Source organism: Myotis davidii, unplaced genomic scaffold (assembly GCF_000327345.1).
Source record: "Myotis davidii unplaced genomic scaffold, ASM32734v1 scaffold554, whole genome shotgun sequence".
NCBI lineage: Eukaryota > Metazoa > Chordata > Mammalia > Chiroptera > Vespertilionidae > Myotis > Myotis davidii.
This window is the reverse complement of record NW_006285312.1, coordinates 564997-572583: the sequence shown is the minus strand read 5'-3', so window position 1 is coordinate 572583 and position 7587 is coordinate 564997. Positions and strand designations below refer to the sequence as shown.

Genomic DNA, 7587 nt, shown 5'->3' with positions numbered 1-7587 from the left:
TAAGAAGGGCTGGGCAGGAAGAGATTAACCAAAGAATTTATATGCATAGATGCATTGCTTATGGACTCAGACAATAGGGTGGTAAAGGCCTGGGTGGAGCAGGAACCAGGTGGAGGGGAGAAATGGGGAGGAAAAAGGGGGGCATCTGTAATACTCGCAACAATAAACATTTAAAAATAAAATATTTTATTTTAGCCCTAGCCAGTTTTGCTCAGTGAATAGAGCTCTGGCCGGTGGACTGAAGGATCCCAGGTTCGATTCCAGTAAAGAGCACATGTCCGGGTTGCGGGCTCGACCCCCAGTGGGGGGTGTGCAGGAAGCAGCCGGTCAGTGATTCTCTCTCATCATTGATGTTTCTATCTCTCTCTCCCTCTCCTCTTCTCTCTGAAATCAATGAAAAATAAAGGTTTCCTTTAAAAAGAATCTATAAAAATTAAATAGACAGAACTACCGTAAACTACTAAAAAAGTTATGTAATTGTTCATATCCTCCATATTCCTAACATTTATTAAAAAACAAGTTTCATGGGTCAATTATTACAAATAAAATTGAGAACATAACAATAGGGGGTAAAGCCTAGACAGCAAAAGGCATGAAAGGAAGCTCAATAAAGTTTTCATTTCCTCATTGTCTCAGAATGATGACTTCATTGCTTTTATCCAACTATCACATATCAAACCCTTTCCCAATAGTTTGGGGAGGAGGGTTTCCCTGTTTTCACTACTGGCCCTAAACTGTGCTGGGAAATCCTGCCCCGATGTAGCTTTTTTTCTTTAGCAAATATTTATTTGCTCAACGAATATTGACATTTTTATTTCTGCCAAGTGCCAGGCATTACGCTTGGTTCTGAGATGACAATGGTTAAAAACTAAAACTCCTGTCCTCCAGGAATTTACATGATCGGGAAGGTAGGGGGCTAAACAACAAATCTCATCCTAAGGCCGTGGTCAGCAAACTGTGGCTCGCAAGCCACACGCGGCTCTTTGGCCCCTTGAGTGTGGCTCTTCCTAAGCCTTAGGAGTACCCTAATTAAGTTAATAACAATGTACCTACCTAGATAGTTTACGTGTAAAAAATTTGGCTCTCAAAAGAAATTTCAATCGTTGTACTGTTGATATTTGGCTCTGTTGACTAATGAGTTTGCCGACCACTGTCCTAGTGTAATGAGCCCACAGCATCAAGTAGCAGGAGGATATGTGGCAGCAGCCAGGAGGCTCCACTACCGAGGCAGTGACTCCTGAGGCTTGAAGAAGAGGAGCCACCTGCCAAGTAGGGAAGGGGAGGGAGGGAAGAAAGGAGGTGTGCCTGACAGAGAGAGGGCAGGGAGTGCCATCGAGTGCTCAAGGTTAGAATGTAGGCTGCACTAGAGTTAAAGCTGCAAAGGTGGGCTGGGACCAGGTCTGGGGTGCTCCAGAAAGCTGCTTAAATTTAGACTCTAACCTGATGGTGACCTGTTACAAAAGAGGCTGCTATGCAGGGAGGTCTCCTGGTCAGAAATGGGGTGTTTGGGGCCATGTCCCCTGGCTGCTTTGGCGGCCAGACTGAAGGCAGTTAGACCAGTTCTGGGTTGTTGCTACAATGAAGGCCTGACCTAGGAATGGAGCGGGATGAAAGGGCGGATTCACCGGGCGTTCTGGAATAGAACCAAAAGGATTTACTGACGGATTACAGGTTGGGGCAGATGAGAGGGAGGGTTGTAGGTGGTACCGGGGATCTGATGGGTGGGGTCAGACCAAACGTGGGTTCAGCTGCCTTGGTACTTGAGTTCTGGCTAGGAAAGAATTCAGAGCAAGACCCGAACTGTAAGAGAACATGTATTTGGTAAATTACAGAGGGAGAAAAAGTAATTCCTGGAAGAAATGGGCTTAAGAAACAAGTTATGGAGGTAAAGGAAGGGCCCTGGGGCTTGGGAAGCTAATGGTCACATGTGGAGGTGAGGGTCGGGGGAGTATGAGGTTGGGGAGAGGAGAAAGGGAAAGGCAGAAGCAGCGGGGTGGGGAGCAGGCATGTTCCAGGGAGGGAGAGCACACTGGGTCCTCCACCCTAAGGATTTTAAGGGCGGAGATTTTAGGGGAGGTCCCAGGGGAAGAGCTCAATATTCAGCAGTTTTCCAGGTGTGTCCATTCACTGATTGGTTGGCTGTGGCCAGGGCAGGAGGTCATTATTCAATGTCCCTGGTCCAGACTTCAGCCGTGGTTGGTTGCTTATCTGGGCCTGGAGCTGGAATACAACTGAGGCATAGATGTTATCTCTAGGGAGGAAAGGTCAGGGGTCCAAACCATGTGGCCAGCTGTATGCTAGGGGAGGAAAGTCACCCTGGGAGCTCGGTCCCACCCTACAATTGATTGTCTATTGCTAGGCACCTGGGGCTTTCCACCCTGATTACCTCTGTACCTGGCCCATGGTCCTTGCTCTGCTCACGTCTGTCTAACTGCCTACAACATTCCAGCTGGGGCACTCGGTGGGGATCCTGGGTGAGAAAACCAGGCAAAGAGCTGCAGGAGGAAGGGAGGAAGTGACCAGTAGGTCTGGGACATGTTGAGTTCCAGGTGTTGCCAGAACAAATAGGATTCTTCCACAGCATCGCAGGAAATGCATTTCGGGGATACACCCAGAGGAGGATTTGAGGCATAGTGGCAAGATTTACTGGAGCAAAAACAAGGAAAGGGCTTAGGCGATGTCTCATCCGTGACCAGGTGGCTCAGCTGTCTCCCTGCAGAAGTCCAGCCTCTGGGGCCGCAGGCCCGCACTTGTCCCCACCAAGCGCAGGAGGAGGGCAGGACCCAGAGCTACTGTGCCAGCAGCCCAGCATCCGAGGCTCCAGTAGCCCAGCACCGTCTCTGTTCCCATGCAGCCTGCGATAGGCATCGAGCTTCAGCCTGAATGGCTGCTGAAGAGAGAGAGTTGGGCCTTTGTTAAACTTGGATTATATTTCCTTGGGTTTGGGCGAGAGTAAGCTTCCTTTCAGACTATCCAATCTCTTTCCTGGCTCTTCCTGGGGCTAGGCTGGTGCCTCCCCCTATTCAATCCCTTTCCTAGCTTTTCTCCTCCCCTTTACGGTCACCATTTTTGCTCATAGTAAAAGGACCTCCCCCTGAACCATCTAGACTTCTACTGTGCATGCCTCAGCAGAGAAATTTTCCCCCTCGCTGTTTACCCTTCCTTCTCCTCCCCGTTAATCTAGGGGAACTGGCCAGTTGTCCCCTGGGGTGATTGGAAAGCCGGTCTTTCCTGCCCACTTGGACGTTAATTCATTCTGGCTATTCCCTGGAGTTTCCGTGAAACTGTAGTTTCCTGACTTAATCAGGCTTAACCAGTTTTCTCCCTTCTCTTTTGTTAATACCTATCTAACTACCTACTGTAGCTCTGGGACCTGGGGGTGTCCAGGTAGAGATAGTGAGTTGGCCACTGTGTGGGCAGGTCTGGAGTTAGAGAGAGGATGGGGCTGTGATAAGACCAAAGAGTGTGCTATGGGCTTGCATGTCCTAGCAGGGGGCTGAGAAGACTGCGCTGGCCCCTCCTCAGCCGTGTGTGCTCACATCATCAACAGTGACTGTGCAGACACCCTCTGTGTGCAAGGCCTGCCCAGAGGATGGAGGTTGTAGAAACAGACAAAGACTATCTAAAGGAGAACAAATAGAAGCTATTGATTCAGAGGTTGCTATAGCAAGGACTCAGCCACCATCATTTGTGTTCTGGCAGCTACTCAAAAGGCGGCAGAAGAGTGGGAAAGTTTTATAATGGAAGAAAGGAAGGCTCCCCGTGTGTCCTGATTGAGGCTGTCGGCATGGGGTTTCTGCAGGCGCCTAACTAGAAGTGGGGCATCCCACGTGACTTGTTAGGAGTGCACATTTGGCTTTCTCTGGTTGGTGCTAGGTTTCTGGCCATTTGGAGCTACAGGGGTTCCTAGGCTGGTTGTTAGAGATAGTGGTCTGCCTTCCTCTCAGTCTGGCTTGGAGATAGCGGCATGGCTCCCTGGGTCGGTTACTGCGGATAATGGGATGGTTTGCTGGGCTGGCTGATGTCGATTTTGGGTCAGAATTCTCTTTTTATGTGTGGTCAGGCCATTGTCTAGTTGTGTATTCAGGCTCTCAAGGTGCAGCAGTGAACATACCAGATACAGTCCTGGCCCTCATGGCGCTTGCATTCAAGGAGGTAAAAGACAGGCACTAAGCAAGCAAGCAAGTGCGTTATCAAGACCCTTCCATCCAGGTCGCAGTCTTTTTCTGTACTACCAACCAGTTCATGTTTTTCAAAGAGACTTCGCACTGTCTGAAAGCCTCTCGATACTAGAGCTCCGACAGGTTTTCAAACAAAGTCATGTACCTGAGTGTTCATCACAGCACTATTCGCAATAGCCCCAAATGTCTATCAATGGGTGAATGAAAAAATAAAACATGGGCGATCCATACAATTAAATATTATTCAGCCACAACACAACATAGATGAACCTTAAAAATATGATGCTTAGTGAAAGAAGCCAGGCACGCAAGGCCCCATTCTGTATGACTCCACTGAAATGAAATATTCAGAATAGGCAGACTCAGAGAAAGAGAAAGCATATTAGCGGTTGCCAGGGACTCAAGAGGAAGGAAATGGTGAGTGACTACTTAATGGGTGCCAGCTTTCTTTTTGGGGTGATGAAAAAAATCTGGAACTAGATAGTGATTATGGCTGTACAACATTGTGGATATACCTAGTGCCACACAATTGGACACTTTAAAATGGTCCATTATATGTTATGTGTATTTTAAGTGCATGATAAGTTCTGATGCTTTAATTAGATTAAAATACTTCTAGCCAAGTCTCTTATTTGGCCAACTTTGATTAATCAGAGGAAATGAAAATTTTTTTTTTATTGATTTCAGAGAGAGGAAGGGAGTGAGAGATAGAAACATCAGTGATGAAAGAGAATCATCAATCAGCCACCTCCTGCACACCCCCTACTAGGGACCAAGCCTGCAACCCAGGATGTGCCCTGACTGGGAATTAAACTGTGACCTCCTGGATCATGGGTTGACTGATGCTCAACTACTGAGCCACACTGGCTGGGCAAAAATTTATTTTTTAATGAGATTATCAGCTCCTGGATAATTAATAAACTTCAAATGTATAATATAAAGTGATATCATAGAAAAGACAGCTTTCACTCAATTTGGACAGTTCGCTCTCCAATTGTTGATGCTAAAGACAATGATTAACGATGAGTAAAAAGCTGATTTTGTATTTGGTATTACAGTTTTCACATTTAGACGATATCTAATGTAGAATAATAATTCAACCTCAATTATTACAAAGAGATAGTTATTAAAGAGTCCTGGTTCTTTTTATATTATTCACTGAAAACCACTATCAATTTCAAAAAGAGTGATTTTTGGTCTCACTCTTCCATTGGGTACAATTTATTCTGCACTTTCTAGGCACTAAGCTGTGGGCCACACATAGTCATTTAATTTGCATCATCACAGTCCGGCCTGCATGGTCTAAAATATATTTTATTGATTTTTTACAGAGAGGAAGAAAGAGGGATAGAGAGTTAGAAACATCGATGAGAGAGAAACATCGATCAGCTGCCTCCTACACACCCCCTACTGGGGATGTGCCCGCAACCAAGGTACATGCCCTTGACTGGAATCGAACCTGGGACCCTTCGGTCCTCAGGCCAACGCTCTATCCACTGAGTCAAACTGGTTAGGGCAGTCCCCTGAATTTTATAGAGAGGTGACATAATTTCCCCAAATGCTCTCAGATGGTTAATAATGGATCTGAGGTTCAAATCTTTCTTCAATTCTAAATCCTGCTGTCTTAGTTGACAAACTTGTTCTGTAAAGGTCCAGTTAGCAAATATTTGAGGCTTTGCTGGCCATGCCTTCTCTGTTGCAACTACTCAACTTTGCCCTTGTAGTATGAAAGCACCACAGACAATTCATAAACAAGCAAGCATGGTCATGACCCCTGTTTCAATATGGGCACTGAAATCTATCTAGTTTTTCAAGTGTCACAAAATATCATTCTTCCACTTTTTCTTCCAGCAATTTCAAAATGTAAAAACGGTTCCTAGCTTGAAAGGCACACAAAAACAGGCAGCGAACCATATTTGGCCCAAGGGCTATCGTTTGCTGACCCGTGCTTTTGACCCCGTGAGGCCCCCAAATCCAGTGTCTTCAGTGGATAGGCAGATAATAAAAGGAGTGAAACGGGCTGGGCAAACATTAGGGGTTAGTGGAGACTGTGGCTAATGGAAGAGCCCGTGGCTCCCTCATGGAAGCGACTGCTCAGCTCTTAACTGTTGTTGCCACATGAGAATGTGGGCCTGGGCTTGCCAATCCTGCCAGGTTGTCAGAGAAGAGAAACTAGAAGTTCAGGTTTACATTTACAATTTCCCTGTTTCAATATTAGTTTTGGATTCAAATTTCTGGAAGAAAATACTGTCTATCAAAACAGTATTTATATCAGATGTGGCCCGTGGGACCCCCTGCTTTGTAGCCTCGTCACTATGGTTGTATGGGTTCTCAACCCTGCTACTTTGGGAGATCATTTTTTAAAAAATATATTTTATTGATTTTTTACAGAGCGGAAGGGAGAGAGATAGAGAGTCAGAAACATTGATGAGAGAGAAACATCGATCAGCTGCCTCCTGCACATCCCCCACTGGGGAAGTGCCCGCAACCCAGGTACATGCCCTTGACCGGACTGGAACCCGGGACCTTTCAGTCCGCAGGCCAACGCTCTATTCACTGAGCCAAACCGGTTTCGGCTGGGAGATCATTTTTGATGCTTAAAAAAACACGAATATGTCTGGGCCTCACCCCTAGAAATCGGATTGAAATGGCCTGCAGTGGAGCGATGGTATATTTTTAAAGCCCTTGCTGATTCTGAATCATAGCCACAACTGCCTCCTTCAGCTGGAGCTGTGCACATACAAACTGAAGGAGGGCAGATTTCCAGCTGCTCTGGGTCCAGAAGTCAACTCATTCAACCTGTTCCTGTGCCTGCCCCAAAGCTTTTGCATATAAACACCGCCACAGAGGGCTGCAGTCTTTTACTCATTAATCCTACCTGTTAGATACAAACAACACCTCTTCTTGTCCAACTGAGAAGCAAACTCATAATGACCGCTTGCCAGTGAGGTAGGAATGCACCTGGAACCTGGGGCAGATTTGGGAAATAGTCTGATGGCATTTTTTTCTGCCTAGTGCCCTGCCCTGTTCAGAATATGGGGGGGGGGGGTCTTGAATCCTGGTGGTATACTGAGGAGCCCCAATCATAGATATAGACCAAATCACTGGTTTAGAGTCTTCAATAGCTTCCCCTGGCCTTCAACTTGGCCTATGTGGTATGGTCCACTGCCGTGGTCGGCAAACTATGGCTCGTGAGCCACATGCAGCTCTTTGGCCCCTTGAGTGTGGCTCTTCCTAAGCCTTAGGCGTACCCTAATTAAGTTAATAACAATTACCTACCTATATAGATTAAGTTTAAAAAATTTGGCTCTCAAAAGAAATTTCAATTGTTGTACCTTTGATATTTGGCTCTGTTGACTAATGAGTTTGCCGACCACTGGTCCACTGTATCAGTCAGAGTTCAATG

The 7587-nt window shown here is 46.3% G+C and overlaps 1 protein-coding gene across 1 annotated transcript in view; it reads left to right on the top strand.

The window, feature by feature from the left end:
* The window catches only part of SMG1 (SMG1 phosphatidylinositol 3-kinase-related kinase), a 149371-nt gene that overhangs the window by 11393 nt on the left and 130391 nt on the right, over positions 1–7587 (top strand). The gene's annotated exons all lie outside the window — the stretch shown is intronic.